This window comes from Mchenga conophoros, linkage group LG5 (assembly GCF_057382185.1).
Source record: "Mchenga conophoros isolate Kocher_MC1m ecotype Shallow Benthic linkage group LG5, M_conophoros_male_GT1.1, whole genome shotgun sequence".
Lineage (NCBI taxonomy): Eukaryota > Metazoa > Chordata > Actinopteri > Cichliformes > Cichlidae > Mchenga > Mchenga conophoros.
The window spans coordinates 2,534,860-2,548,663 of NC_140530.1; the positions used below are offsets into that span (position 1 = coordinate 2,534,860).

The following is a 13,804-nucleotide window of genomic DNA, read 5'->3' on the forward strand; positions in this document are numbered from 1 at the left end:
ATCATTGTTTTCATAATCATACGTCCCCAATTATTCAGCAGGCCACATATAGCAACCTGGTTCTTTTAAACACCTGGGGTCCAAATTAATTTTGCATATTATATGTCTGGGCGATAATTTGGAGAAATACGGCATGTTCTGTGAAGCATATTACATCTATGAATATGATCTATGAAGCTAATTCCATGAAGCATGAATATTAATCTATGCCATTGCAAATGCCTTTATTTTAGTGAGGTAAGTGCACAATCTGTTATTTCTGCATAACAGACCCTTGTTAACATCCAGTGGCACCAAGGTATCATACAATAAAATAATGTGATTAATACATAAGTAAAAGAAATTCCTGTACATGCCCCTTCCTGATTTCTTATGTTTTAACATGTTTGTTACACTTACATGTTTCCAAATGTTAACACAGATGTTCAGAGTAAATACAGATTGTAGTTTTTTAAATGATGATTTCATTTAGTTTGGGGAAACAGCTCCAACTTTACCTCATGTAGAAAAAGTCATTTCCTTCTAAACCTAATAAGTGGTTTTGTCATCTAGCAAGAACTGCAATCGAGCATTTGCAATAACTAATAAAAAAGCACTTGGGACAATTGTGTTGGTGACAGCTTTTGTTATAATATCAATAATATTTCTATGAATATGGGATACTGTTACATGTTTGCACAGACTTTTGTGGAATATGGAGACACTCCTGGCATTATATGAGCAAAGTGAGACTCATTTTTTAGGGTTGGTGGAGATGAGTGTGAAGATCCAAACAATCCCTGTCAGTGATGGAGAAGCTTTGATGAAAATATTTGGTAAAAAGTTCACCAGCATGAAGGAAATGAAGTTTCAAACTTTCCTTAGGAGGAGCCCAGCACGCCTGCTTAAAGAAAAGTGAGTGTGGCGATGTGGATGCTTGCAGCGACTGCTGTATAGAGGCCATCCTGCTACACATGAAACACATCAGAGTCATAATTGTTATTTTAGTCACGTGTTTGTTTATTATCCTTATTGTTTTATCTGGGACTGTTTGCAGACATCTCAGAGAGAGGAGACACCAGCATCTGAACAGAGACTCAAACCAGCAACCTGCAGCTCCCTGCTTGGCTGCTCCAGTTTTCTCCTCACTCATGTTGCCCACCAGTGATTTCTAGCTGCCCACCCACACAGCAGGCTAGAATATGCGCTGAGCCTCAGCACCCAATACTTGGACATGTTTTCTTTATTAAATAATGAACCAGACCCCAAAAGTAAACAGCTGTTATTGCTAGGCAACGGGAGCAACATTTGGTGATGCAGCACCTGACATTCCTGACCATGTGGGCGGAGCATGCATGAAATGGAATGTTCAGTAGAACTGTGCAACACAAGCACTTAGTTCCAGCATGTTTCATTGTATCCAGACACAGCTAGAGACACATCTACAGCAGCATCTCTGTGCAGGACAAACGACAGCTGACGAAGAAACGTCGAAAACTTCACTTCACTCCTCTACAAAACGTTGGCTCCTTTGTTTAAAAGGCCAAAATGAATCAGGGGAGAACGAGAAGAGGATCGGCGAGTGCTTCACCTCACAATTCAGTACAGCTGATTAACCTGCAAGAAGAACTTCAAATGATACAGGCTGAAAATGTCAAATTAAAAGAAGAGGCAGAAAAATCAAGAGGAGAAGCTAAAAATTCACAGTTTGAAACTGAAGTAGTATTGCAGGAATTACTGCATGTGGGTCTCAAACTTAAAGGAGAGAAAAGGGGAAAACAACAGGCAGAAAAGGAGAATGAAAAGATGAAGAAAGAACTGTTGGAAGCTCAAAAAGCATTGGAGGAAAAGAAAAGCACAGCACAAGAAGCCAAAAAGAAATATCAAACTGCAAAGAAGGAGGCAGGAAATGTGCTGCAGGAATTACAGGAGGTGCAGGAAGCTTTTGAAGAGGAAAAAAGGAAAATGCAGTTGGCAACACAAGAAGCTGCAAATGTAACGGCTGAAGCTGAAACACTAAGGAAGGAATTACTGCATGTGAAGCAACAACTTGAAGAGGAGAAAAAACGTAACCACGAGGCAGAAAATGAGATTGAAAATTTGAAGAAAGAATTGTTGGAAGCTCAAAAAGTGTTGGAGGAAGAGAAAATTAAAACACAGGAAGCAAAGAAAGAAATGGAAGATACAAAGAGTCACGCTGAAAACATGAAGAAGGAACTGATGAAAGTGCAAGAAGAACTTGCAGAAGAGAAAATTGAGGTGAAGGTATTCAAGAAAGAAATGAGCGGCTCTGCAGTGACCAAGAAAGACTGCAAAGACGCACTTAAAGAAATACGAAAGCACAAAAAGGAAGCTAAAGAGCTCCTCAAACACAAAGGGAAACTGGCCGAACAGCAGCTGAAAGAAACATTTAAAGATGCCGAGGAGCAGCTCAACAAAACCTTAAAAGAACTGAAGGCAAAAGCAAAGCAAGCCGAGGACAGGAGGGGATTCTGGAGCAGACTGCTGAGGAAGAACTGACCCAGCAGCATCCAGTTTGAGGACATCAATAGTTTCTTCCTCCTCTCTCCACCTTTCTTTCTCCCCATCCTTCTTCTTGGGACGTTTGTTTGTTTTTTAAAACTCTAATCTAAATACATGCACTGAAACACACAAATAAAATTGCCATAACTTGACCTCATGTTGCCTGCTTCTTTTCTTGTGTGTGAGCGGTAGCTAACATTCTTTAATCAAACACACAAAGAACAGACAACCAAGCTTGATGAAGTCCCTGCATGACCGCGGGACAGACGGTCAGCAGAGTCTGAGCCCAGCATGGCTCTCAGTGAAATACCTTCTCCAGGAACAAAAGGCAGTACACAGCTGTTTCACACCTTAAGGTTCACACTCCCTTGCTGCCTCCCAGAGTCCTCGAAGACACAAAAGACTCTTCCTGTGGAGCTGTCTGCTTCCCCCAACTTCCTTACTACACCACCCCCACCATTTGTCTTACTGTATGGGTGTGAGACATGTTAAGTATATCAGAATCAGAATCAGAATCAGAATACTTTATTGATCCCTGGGGGAAATTATTTTTTGTTACAGTGCTCCATTTTAAACCAACATTAAGACAAGACAGACAATACACTAACTAAGAATAGTACAATATATACATATATATACATACATACATACATAAGTCACTTATAAATAAATATTTGGAAAAGAAACATGTGTAGCTGTAGCAGCAAACAGTGTGTTAAGTGGATGCGTTGTACAGGGAGATGGCCACAGGCAGGAATGATTTCCTGTGTCGTTCAGTGGTGCTTTTCGGTAATCTCAGTCTCTCACTGAACGAGCTCCTGTGACTGACCAACATGTCATGGAGTGGGTGGGAGGTGTTATCCAACATTGTCTTTATCTTGGACAGCATCCGCCTCTCCGACACCACCTTGAGGGAGTCCAGCTCCATCCCCACAACATTGCTGGCCTTACGGATCAGTTTATTAAGTCTGTTGGCATCTGCAACCCTCAGCCTGCTCCCCCAGCATGCAACAGCATAGAGGATCGCACTGGCCACCACAGACTCATAGAAAATCCTCAGCATTTTCTGGCAGATGTTGAAGGACCTCAGTCGCCTCAAAAAATAGAGACGACTCTGGCCCTTCCTGTAAAGTGCTGTGGTGTTATAACAGACAGACAGACTTCTCAGATAAGAGGAGCAAAGAAAAAGTGAAGAACAATATTCACCTTATGTTTAATTTCTACCTTCATTAAAGACACTCAGAGAAATTTTGAGGTTAGATAAATAACTTGTAACCAGGTACATATCTGAAAATTTATTTTGTGTAATTTATTTTCTTATTTTTGTTGCATGAAGAATCTGTGTATGTGGACACTCACTGTTTGCCCTCTTTTTCAGGTCCTCACGTGTGTCTCTACAAGCAGAGACTCACTGATAGACGACTCTGTTACCAGTTCTAGGGCTGATGCACCCACCCACGTCCCCACCCCCGGTGTATCCTTTATAGGTATGCAAGTTTCTAAATGAAATAAATCACATTGACCTTAAAAATGTGGTTAATCTTAACCAAAGTCCTCAGTTATGGGAAAATGAACTGGAAATGCAAGTTGTGCAACTTCACAACCACAAAAAGATTAGACCTGCTGAAACACGTCAGGCTAATACATGGGCATTTTGGTCGAGCCCACTCCATACCCTGCCTTCATGCAGATTGCCCTTGCACTGTCAAGACATGGGGTGCATTAAGGACGCATTTGTCAAAGCATCATTCACAGTCATCCCAGCCAGGCAACATCCTTTCATTCACGTGCATTGTCTGTAATTCATGCTCTTTCGACAGTGAGAGGCAGTTTTTTGAACATCTTGGTGGCCATCTAAAAAAGTTTGAAACTGTGCCATGTGTTTTTGAGGATAGTGATTATAAGGTTAACAAATACACAACATTCCACAGCCACAAGAGTAGAAAACACAAGCCACATTCCTTGGAAAATTTCAAGACTAATGTTCTTCATCAATACCAAAAGAACCCAGATGAAGAATGTGACATTGTTGACGATGACAATTAATGTGGCTCAGTCCTTGAGGAGGACTTAAAATTATTACTAAGAAAGTGGGGCTACTCCTACTGAAAATGGAGAGCGTTTTCAATGTCTCCAATTCATGCATTGACGAACTAGTAGAGGAACTTCATTTCCTTTTTTTTTTTTTTTTTTTTTTTGCCTGTCCCGTTTGGCTCTTTTGCATCAGAATTGTTGTCTAAAGGCAAAGAAAGATGCCCAACGGATTTACTTTACCAAACTGACCATCCCAGCCTTGCCATAATGGTCCATTTGATTCACCTTTTATTGTTTATTTTATTTTCACTTACTGAATATGGGACAGACTTGACTGGGGGAAAGAAGGGGAGAAAGAAAGAGGGAAAGAGAAACAGCTGAGAAGAGGGACGGGGGAGAAGGGCAAAAACCAAAAACCAACAGAACGGGCAGAGAAAAAAAAATGCATATATCAATCACCTGGATCACCTGCTGAGAAAGAAAAAAGAAAACAAGCAGAAGAGAACAAGAGTAATAGAATAAACAACATCACAATGATCTATGGGAATATGACAGTAAATACTAAATGTTAAACATTATTGTGCAGCACATAAGATCAACAGAACACAGTGTGCTTTGAGGTAGGAGCCAAAAAGGGTGTAGTTTGTGGGTGTGATCACCCGTGTGTACACCTGTGAGCATGGACGCGCTTGTGTTTGTAAAAGGTTCCTTCATGTAATAATCTGCTAGAGGGTGTGGGGGGGCCACAGCCCCGTCCTCCCGGGCATGAAGCAGGTGTGGAGGAGATCAAAACTCCAGACATCCAGAGGCCCCCAGAACACAAGAGACCAAGAAAGACCAACATAGGGGCAGCTGCGCCACTGTCCCGGAAAGAGCTGAGGAGAATCCCAGATGAGGGCTCACTCAGCAGCCGCGGAGCAGAAGCCAGGGGGAGTTGCAGTGACGCGCCCGTGAGCTCCGCCGGCAGCCAGCTGTGCCTGAGTGACCGAGCCCCAGGCCGAGAGGCCGGGGGCACCCCACCTCCGAAGTGGCCCGAGCGGACACAAAGAACCACCAACGCACCGATGTCTGAGGGAGTCCACCACTGGCAGGGGAAGTGGTGGTAGGGGGAGATAGGCCTCCAAACCTTGGAGGGCCTGAGATGTCCCCAGAGAGGTGGCGCCTGACACCCAACCTGACATGTAGACACAGACATACAGGCACACACAGATACAAACATCCATTCCCACCCTCATGCTCTCATATGCACTCACTCCACACTCAACCAACGTGGAGACAGACATAAAGAGACGCTGTATACACGACCACACTCCCCAAGCGTACTCTACAAACCGGGTCTAGGTACCCTTGCCCCTGGATGGGGGAACTGCACCCAGACCCAGGTGGTGTTACCCTTTTCCCTGCGGTGGGGGGAGGCAGACCGCCCCGACTCCGCAGCAGCAGGGAGGCCCCACACCCCAGACCGCAGTCGGACGGCCAACTCCTCCTCCTAGCCCCCCCGCTCCAGCAGGTCGCAGAGAATGGGGGTGAGAGAAGACTCCAAACCTCCCTCCACCCGCTCATTGTAGTGTTGATGCATGTGTGTTCTAAGGTGCATTTAAAACCCAGGAGGGCATGGAGCTACCTGCCAGAGAGCAGCAGGTAAGCGCATGGTCCCTCCTGCTAGCCCTCAATGTCTACGTGTATTTAACCTTGAGAGGTGGGCAACGACGCCAGGGGTGGGGTGTACACCCTGATGGATGGATTCCGTGTATCGTGCCTGACTGAATATATATATATATATATATATATATATATATATATATATATATATATATATATATATATATATGTATGTATAGAGAGAGAGAGAGAGAGAGAAAGAGAGAGATACATATTTACATACATATATATAGATATAGATATATATAGACATCTGGTATAATCCTGCGATCAACAACAGTTAAAACGTCAATTCACCTAGTATACTGTAAAGTCGTGAAACATGTTCATTCCTGTATAAGCTAACAGCTAACCATAACTGTTTCCCTGTACAAATGCTTTTTTACTCACCTTCTGCTCTTCCATTAATTAAATCTTCGGGGACCCCTCGGCCGCGCAAATAATCACTTATATCCACCATATTTCATGATTTAGTTCTCCACCTGCACAAGTGGACACATCACTGTCACTGAAGCTGGATGCCTACAGGTGCCCACCTCAGAATTCTAAGAAAAAAGTCAGAATTCTGACCCCCACACTCCCTAGCAGATCATTACATGGAGAAACCTTTGGAATGCAAGCATGCTGATCCACACAGGTATGCACACATGGGTATTCACAGACGCGGACTAAAGCTTTCTTGGCTGCTACCTCAAAGCACACTGTGCGCTGTCTATCTTGCGTGCTGCACAATATCGTTTATTATTTAGTAAATATTGATATCTATGACTAGCTAGTTTATTGTGATGGTGCTTTGTTTTCTCTATTATTATGTTGCTCTTTGTTGTTTGCTGTCTCCTCTGTTTGTTTTTTTTTGTTTGTTTTTTTTTTTTTCTCCATACAGGTGACCCAGGAGTTCTTTTTTTTTTTTTTCTCTCTCTCTTCCCCCCCCTTCTCACCGTCTCTTCTCCCCTTTGGTTTTCTTTCTTTCTCTCCCCCTCTTTCTCTCATTCATTCCCCCTGTCCTATTTATTAAAAAAAAAAAAAAAAAAAAATGACAAAGGATGAACTGAAGCTCTGCCATCACGTAATGTCGCATACTGCTGTTTCTGATGTCATTTAAAAAAAAAAAAAAAAAAAAAAAAAAAAAAAGAATTCTGACTTTTTCCCCCCAGTGACCCTAATCCTCTTCTGTAGTTTTTGCCAAAATAAACTTGGAACATCATTCTTGAAGACAGCCAAAAATAGTTTTACTGCATTTACAAATATTTTATAAAACTCACAGTTAACACATAAACTGTGTAAAAGTTTGACATCTTATCCTGTGATTATTACTTATTGCTAAAATATATTTATTGGCAAAAAATTACCTCAATATGTAATAAGCCACACCCAGGAAAAGAGAAATAAATATCACATTTAAAGTTGTTTTTCTCTTTTACAGCTGCGAATATTGACGAGGAAGCTTAGAGAAGCTTTACCCGGGATCACCTAAAGGATCTTTTTCCGGACCATGAACATTTCTTCCGGAGAAAGAAGTTTTGGGATTTCATCAGCCAAAAGGTAAATACACGTTATACAATTAAGAAGATGATTACTGTTCATATTGTCTAGCATTTATTTGCCTAATTGTGTATTTTTGTTTATATCCCACAACTGTTATAGTTTAAGAGTACTGACCAAGATGCCAACACTTGCCATCAAAGTGGGAGTAAACCCTCAGGCTTTGATGTGTCACAATGTCAGCCTCACACTTCCACTCCCATTTCCTACACTGCTGACAAAAATATGAAAATGCCAGACCCACCAGAGGATGTGGTGTATACAGATTCAGAGTTGGACATGGTGCGCAGTCAGTACTTTGCATTGCTCCACAGTGGAAAGGAAAAGGACTGTAAGATGTCGAAGGAGCTCTGTTGCAGACTTGTAAGGAACACAGTCACCAGCATGGTTGCAATCCTCCGAGCTAGTCCCATGGGGAAAGAAGTAACATACCCCTCCAAACTCGAAATGAGAGCAATGTCACAGAAGATTGTCGACTATTACCCCATGTTACGTGATGCTGACACACACATGCCATACGTAAGTCATTCTTTACCCACTACAATATCTAAAATTGAGTGAGATAATAAAAGGATGTACAAATATATATTATTTTACCACAGCTGACCATCTACACCAGGGGTGGGCAACTCCAGGCCTCGAGGGCCGGTGTCCCTGCAGGTTTTAGATGTGTCCTGATTTAAATGGCTAAATTAGCTCCTCAACATGTCCCGAAGTTCTCCAGAGGCCTGGTAACAAACTAATCATGTGATTCAGGTGTGTTGACCCAAGGTGAGATCTAAAACGTGCAGGACACCAGCCCTCGAGGCCTGGAATTGCCCACCCCTGATCTACACCAAACTGTACAAACGACTCCAAAATATGAAGTCTCCAAGGAAGAGGCAGGGCTCCATGCCGCAACAAGGCAGGCCCAGGAAGACTCTTTTTGGCTCAGACGACACGGGACTGAAGGTGACCTAAGTGGCGAAGCAAGTGGTTCAAGTGACTATACCATACTTCTTGAGAGCAATGTTGACCTCAGCAAGGACAACTCAAATGCAGGTGTGTACTTTGGTCTGCTATACTGATGTTTGGACATATAAAACTTCAAAGAGACCACCTGCCCTCAGTTTTCTGTTCAGAGTGTCTTACAAGATTTACACAGTGTTGAATATTTTCCTTAACTTTTTAGCTATTTCCTGTTATTAAATTCTGTTCATCTTCTGTTTTTTCCTCAGAGAAAGAATTCCAATTGCAGCTACCCTCCACTGTACCAACAACGTCAAACAATACTACGCTGGATTTACCACTATTATCCAAGTCAGCATCATGCTCTGCACCCAGGGCTGATATAGGTCCATCAACTGCACCTCCAGATGATGTTGTTGGTAAGTCCACCTTGTCTACCTCTCAGTCTGACTGTGGCTCCTCTTACAGCTCTTTCCAAAATATGGCTGCAGCAATGAACCCCGTTCTAAGTGTTTATTCCATAAATCATAGTGGTTTGGCATTAACTCGAGTTGGTCATAATCACTGTCCACACTGATGTGAACGATATACACAGTAAACAACCTTTACCTTATTTTCACCACAGTTTTATTCACGAGCATCTTAAACTTTCGTTTTAATATTTGATTCTGTTCAAACTAACAATTAACATAAATCCATGATCATTATAAGAAAATGACACAAAGGGAAATGATCAGGACATATAGGGTCAGTTCATTACTCAAACATATTTAACCTAAACATTAATTCTCATAAATATTATACTTAAAAACAACCATGCAACCTTACTAGAAATGACTGATTAGAAAAATCTGGATTTTCTGAAGTCTGGTTACACCATGTCTTGCAATTGCTCTTTGCTTTCCCTAGCAGACCATGACAGCCTGAAGATGCAGGCAAGACATTACAAAACCTTGAGCAACATGTACAGGAAACCCAATTCAAAAACCAACCAAAGTGGCATTGCTCAAATTTTGGACCTGGAGTTTGAGGCCAGACGAGCTTTTATTGATGCTGATGTTACAAGGGAAGAAGACAGGCCTAGAAAAATATTTGAAGCATACCTGTGCTTCAAAGACATAGGAAATGTAAGTTCAACTACCTTCAGTTAAATCCTTGCTTTCTCTGGATAGGTTTAGTTAGTTCTTGACTAACTGAGCACAATTTTGTCATAGGCGATGGATGAACTGCGTCGCATCATTGGTGGCTCCAACTGCAAATACATAGATCACATGGAGGGTCGATGGGCAGAGTTTTGTTCGAAGGTGCAGTTCTATAACCTCCTCTCCCCTTGGATGTACGTGGAGGTAAGTGGCCTTTTCATACATTAAATCCAAGTATCAGATATGTTCAGATTACTTCATTAAGAGACAATTCTCTCTCCACAGTGGATTTTACTGTCACTCTCTTCACTGCACTCCCATTTCTTTTTCCTTCACCAACTACACCACCAAAGCGGCTGGGAAGTGTCAGTGAGGCTCGCCTTCATATCCTCAAGGTGAGAACAGCTGTAAGCAATACCAGTGACTGCACTCCATTTACTTGTATTATTATTATTATTTTGCTTTTTCATACTTTATAAGAGTGGCTTCAAAGTTCAATTCAGCAGGGATTAAATTACTCCTTAATTAATTTTCTTACTTGTCATTCAAAAACAACTTCAGTGAGGCAGTGCAGAACAAAAGCACATTGCAGTTGGGATACATAAAGAAGCAGTAAAAATGGATTTTAAAAAAGGCCTTCAAAAACTGGAATCTGTAACAGAGGTAAAAAAAAAAAGAAAAAAAAGTTGTTAAAAAAGAAAAGAAAAAAGCACAAATAGACAAAATGAAAAGGCTGAAAAATAGAGAAAATTCCTGCTCAGAATTTATACATTTTTAAAAATTTCACATTTATGTAAATCAGTTGGAGCATTGTAAACTCTTGATATCGCTTTTTGTGCCTTAAGCTGTTTGGATGCACAGCAGCGCTTTAATTTAAAATCTTGAAGAATTTGCTCTTTTTTGTTCTCCTCCAGCCGGGTGAAGATGCTCTGCTATACCTGGAGAAGCGGCCTCTCTCCTCCCCAGTGCTACTTTTTGATGGGACAACGAGCATTGTTGCTGTGCAGTGACCACTCTCCCCTTGGAGGATTTCTGGGAAGGAATGTTGGTGTTGATGCCATATTACTACACCTTGCACTTAACATACCCAAAATGTGTTGTAACAGTCTTCTCTGTCATACAAACTGAGGTGATGTGTGCCACACAGCATACATCATGACCGGCACCCGACGCTTCTGATCCCTAGGAGAGCAGAGAGGAGAGAACTTGATAGTAATCCGGTGGCACTGGGCCCTCTTCCGCCGGGACAGGCTTGGGCAGCCTGCACCTCTGGCTGGATGGATGGCTCTCTTTGTCCAATCAGCCCTGGCTGCCAGATAATCCTCTGCAAGGGTCACAGCCGCCTCTACAGACAAGGGTCAGTGCACCGTGTCCCCAGGCAGCCCCGCCACAAATTGCTCTAGCACCAAGTTCTCCAGCCTCTCCTCCGGCAGCATGGGCAAAATGAACCCAGCACATGCACACACATGTGACTCTTAGATATTATATACTCTTAGACCCCTGCATTTATTTTAATGCTTTGTGACTGCTTTTGAACATCTGTAGTATCTGTGGAAAAGTTTTCCCACAGGTAGGCCAGCAAGGAAAAGTTGATCCAATTTACAACCTGAGAAATAAAAGAAATAGCTGCTCAGAAGGCTTGTAGCAGCACTCCAAAGTGAATGCAGAGTCAAGAGTTACCCCAAGGTTCCTGACAGACAAAAATGGACCAATGGCCTTCATTACATCAGGTGCATACATGTGTCAGGGGCATAGACAAGGACTTGTGTTTTATCTTCTTTAAACTGGCAGCCAACCAACTTCATATTCAGGATCAGCAGCTTAAAATATCAACTGCATAGCAGTGATAGCTAAAGTCCTTAAAGGTACTCAGACTAAAATTGCATTTGGGAAACGCACTATACTAGAAAGAACAGTCAGGTTGTTCTTTGACGCACAACAGTCTTGTGGTGCTTCAACAGATCGTGTCCCTCTTGATTCTTTTTGTAACCTGGCATGTTGTGCCATGGCCAGCTGAAGCTGGGTTCAAAACACAAGTGTTCGATTGTGCCAGTTTTTAATCGCCATTTGAATGATATTTCAGTATAGAAGCTCAGAGACATGCAGATGTACAGAGGGAGACGGTGGAACTGTTTGAAATTTGCAAAAGTGTGGTACTGTTTTTTGTGGCAACACTTATTATTCAGGAGAATACTGCAGCAGCTTCCTGTGATTTGTGTAAAAATACAAGTGACTGTGAAACAAGGTTGCAGCAGCAAGCAAAGCAGCCATTGCGGCAGGTACACTGGGGCCTTAAGTCAGACAAGGAAACAAAGAGGAGGCAGGAATAAACAGGGAATCATGGAATAACACAAACCAGAATGAAACCGAGAACAGAAAATGTAAATATAAGGGAATAAACAAGGAAATTGTTTTTTACTGAATCTTTTATTTTCAGCATGTTTTAAATATGCATGTACTAATTTCATGATGAAGAAAATGTATAAATGTTGTACATGATTCTAATCTGTTCCTAAATAGTCTTTAAACTGCTGGAATCTAAGCTACTAGAAAACTTTAATCAGTAAAATTAATTTTAGTTTGCTAACTACTTTGCTAACTCTGCTAACTAAAGCGATTTCCACACCTCCTGCATTGGGCAGTGGCACAGTAACATTTAATGTTTAAACTGATCCCGTTTAAAGTTTGAGATCTCTAATGTGCAACAGTCACCTTAACAGCAGCACTGAAAAAAATCACCAGAAAAATGTTTGTTGTGCACACCTTTCTTTATCATCAGCTGTCATGTGTCTGACTGGAGTGGTCCACAACCATACCAGTCATGTGGAAGAGGACGCACATAACCCACAAAATACCCACGTTTATGTGAGTACGTACAGAGCCTGAAGCACAAACAGAGGAAGTTGATAACCACTGTCGTTAAAACCATTTTCTCCAGTTGGGGTTTCAGGTTTTGTTGAGCCATATAAAACAAAGAAAGCCTCGCTGCAGTAAACTTTGTTCGTTTGTATGAAGCCTGAACTGCATCATCTGATGAGCTCTGTACTGTCTGAAGAGAAAGGGACACTGACCTGACCGATGTGAAAGGACTTTTGTTGTTGTTCACTGAGTAGTGCAGGAGTGGAGAAAGAATATGGAAGAACGCCACCTCCAACCAAAGCCAAGAAGAAAGTTTTGGCAGTTTCTTGGAGAGCAGCACACTTCCAATGACAGCAGCATCAGGCTTGGTTATGTTTGATCCCATGGTAACGTTAAGAGAAGCAGTAAAGGCTGAAGTGAACATTTATGTTCAAAGAAGAAAAGACCCCGCTGAAATGGTGGGAGAGAAACCAATTAAACTTCCTCCAGGTGTGCACACTAGCATAGAGCTCTGTGTATAAATGTTCCGCAGTCTGTGTTCATTACACATTGCATTGTTTTATTATTGTTGTTGCTATTTGTCTTTATAGCTGTTCAACAAATGTTTTGACGTAGGATTTTAAAGAGAATAAACATTTTTCTTCAAATGCACCAGTGTTGCCAGACTCCAGTGTTGTGGAGATAAAATATCCTATTTTGCCTTCTTTTCTTGCGGTGGTGTCTTGAAACCACTAGAGGGAGCCAGTATCAAAGCTGTGAAATCACAGGCACGAAAAACTCTCAGCGGTCCTTCAGCAGTCAGCCTGTCAGTCAGTTTGACTGATCATCTTAATCCTATGATTTCTTAAAAAAGAGATATTAAATATTGTAGCTTTTTAAGTTTAGCTTTTTTAAAAACATTTGTGCGTATTTCTGTGCTGATCTGCAAAATAAAGTCTTGCACTGGTAAAATCTCCTACTGTATGAGTTGGTTGGGGTTGGGATGGGTAGTATTGTGTCAGTTTAATGAAGGAGCAGGACAGGGTGGAGAGAGGCCAAGGACAGAATTTAAGAACAAAAGGGGAGGTTTTAGTGTTGTGTCTACAGTCATAAATGACAGCTTCACAGCGTAACAA

At 41.8% G+C, this 13,804-nt stretch overlaps 1 pseudogene; it reads left to right on the forward strand.

Annotated features, from left to right (window-relative positions):
- Positions 1–9,020: 9,020 nt before the first annotated feature.
- Positions 9,021–10,989, forward strand: LOC146573579 (uncharacterized; annotated as a pseudogene).
- The last annotated feature ends 2,815 nt before the right edge of the window (positions 10,990–13,804 follow it).